At 36.0% G+C, this 2,801-nt stretch overlaps 1 pseudogene; it reads right to left on the bottom strand.

The window, feature by feature from the left end:
* Positions 1-216: 216 nt before the first annotated feature.
* LOC131679928 (putative nuclease HARBI1) lies at positions 217-1,679 on the bottom strand (annotated as a pseudogene).
* Between the last annotated feature and the right edge of the window lie 1,122 nt (positions 1,680-2,801).

The following is a 2,801-nucleotide window of genomic DNA, read 5'->3' as shown; positions in this document are numbered from 1 at the left end:
TTGTTGCGCAAAGACGACAACTTTTTCAGCAACAAATTTACGCGGATCGATGGAAAGCACAACGAAAGTTTATTATTTACTTTCGATCAATTCATTGATTTGTTTTTACTTCACGTGATTTTTTTTTTACTCAGCCTAATCGAAAGTTGAACGACAAACAATAAAATCGAAAATTAAATTCAATTTATTTAAAAAGTGGACCTTGTGACAGTAAATTTAAATATAAAACAAACGAAAAAAGTTATCCGATATGGAGCCCAGCTTGAGTTCTTCTAGCCGTCGAAGCGCTTCATTCTGCATTCTGCATCGCGTCATTGATGCTACATCGGCAGAAACGTCTCCGTATACTGCTTCTTCATCAGAAGCATCTAATACATCGTTGCGCAAAATGCAAATATTGTGCAACACACAACATACCATTATGAATTTCGATTGCCTCAGGGTTGTGTGAAAATCCAAGCGAGTTAGCTGCCGAAACCTCTGCTTTAACAGGCCAAAGCTGTTTTCTATTATAACACGAGTTTGGCAATGATGTAGAACATATATTTTCTTTTTTATTGTCACATGGTCATTATCCCTGAACGGCATCAGCAGTAATTCCCTAATCGAGTATGCGGAAACCCCTAAGAGGTGAAATCTTTGTCGGTAAATTTCTGGGATCTTCTGGCTAATGTTTGACATTGAGAATATTCTTACATCATGAATTTTACTGGGAGGGCCAACAAAAACGTCTAAAACCTTTTATCGGGACCGCAGATACCCTGCAATGTCAAGGATAACATATCGTGCCTGTTCGAGTACGTTGATCGAATCTTGTGTTTAGGCTTGCGAATTAGAATATAACTTCCGTCTGTACACCCAATTACGTTCTTGAATTTTGATGGCTGTAGAATAAAAATTAAATAATCAAATAATAGATTACGTGGAAATTGTTGCTCAAATACTTTTTCAAAATGGTTCGCGATGTTTTCTTTTTCCGTTTCGTTTTTGGGGAATTTTATAGATTTGCTTGAAATGTCGTGGAAAAAAAAGTGGACTCTGTCATGTTGATAAGATTTCCAACCTCTCTGTACGAATCTTTGTTCGCTGAAAACCTAAAAGTTAAGAAAAGTATGTCTATTTCATTGAAGAACTTCCAGAATATTGTGATGGTTTATAGTTCGTATCGGAAAATCCCGAACACTCTTTCATTGCTTTTTTCGTTAATCTAATTATAAAATTTCATTTGTATGTTTCTACTTTTGGTTTAATTATCTTGACAGTGCAGTAAAATTTTAATCGACCCAATAAAATTAAAAAAAGACTACATCTATAGAAGCTACGTATAATTTCTTGCCATAGAAAAGCAAGAGCTTGGCGATCTGCAAACACCTCTCGTCTTCCTCGGCCAGAATTGCTTTTAAAAAACTTTGTTGTTTCGTATCGATTAATTATAAACTGTGCAGTGCCTCTGGTAAGTCGGAAATTAGCCCGACTCTACAAATTAAAAAAAATGATAGCAGAATGCAAGTAGAGTAAGTCTGTATGCTCACTTGTTCTTCGGAATAGCTTTGAACTACTTCCATTAAGAAATCGTTGACGTTTTTCTTCTTCTGTCGCTTCTGCTGCTGCAGAAAACACAATATCAGATCATCAGAATCTGTACTTGAACTCTCGAATAAATTCAACAGGTCATCCATTTTCGTAATAACAGTACAATATTGACAACGGGACACAAATAAACAGTAGCCCATGGCAACCAAAGCAATTGGCGATTTACGGCAAAACCAAAATTAGTCATGCGACACCTATGATTCAGTTCATGAACTGGGAAAGTGATACAGTTTGCTTTTTTTCACCCACAATTGAGTCGTAGCTTACAACAAAAACTTCATTTTCTTCTCGGAAAAAACTTACCACTGCCAAAATATCAATGAAACGAGTAAGAAATTTAGTTTTATTTGCAATTATTCAGAAATTACACCCATTTGCAACTATTTGGCTCATACATTTCTTCGAAATGTAATCGGGGGTATTATTGTGGTTATAAAAAATCGTTCCATAAATAAAGTTCCAACTAGAGCTTCCATCCCGGGAATTTATTACCCGGGAATCCCGGGATTTTTGGATTTCCCGGGATTCCCGATTCCCGGGAAATTGTGTTTTCTCATTCCCGGGATTCGGGAATCCCGGGAAAAAAGATTTTTAATTTATTCCATAAGACTTAGATTCTCCAAATGAAATTCTGTAGGAAATAACTTTATCGGCAAACATTTGGAGTGAGTAGTGAATGCAGATTGTGCTTTTCCAACTGATTTGCAGATCAATGGACTATATATCTTTAGGCTCACTGATATGTTTTCGTGATTTTTTTAGGTATATAGTCCACGCCATACTCAAAACACTGCTAAAGAATGTTGCATTCATTCAAAAAATGGATTAATTTGCCGGCCTTTATACCGAACCATTTCCTTACAGTAGCGTTAGTGATGCGCACGATATCTCTGCCACCGATGAACCGATTGATCAGATTTTTAACAATTCTTTTAATAGTTTATTTTAATAGTTAGATCTTGAATGAAAGGGCTTGCAATCAAATTAGTAATGTTACATTGTTTTAATTGCCGCAAGGTTCTACTGTATCGATTTTGTTGGCTATTTTCGGCAAATTTGAGACTAAGAGAAACGAAAGCAATGAAATTGAAAGACGGATAGGTATTCTAGAGCGAATCAGTTATAAACTTAGAACGGAAAACTAGAACTAGGCAGGCTCATATGGGCATGATCGAAAGGAAATGTGAAGAATTTTTTGCCTTCTGCAT

The sequence above is a fragment of the Topomyia yanbarensis genome, chromosome 2 (assembly GCF_030247195.1).
Source record: "Topomyia yanbarensis strain Yona2022 chromosome 2, ASM3024719v1, whole genome shotgun sequence".
NCBI lineage: Eukaryota > Metazoa > Arthropoda > Insecta > Diptera > Culicidae > Topomyia > Topomyia yanbarensis.
The sequence above is the reverse complement of the archived record's forward strand: the minus strand, read 5'-3'. Positions and strand labels throughout refer to the sequence as shown.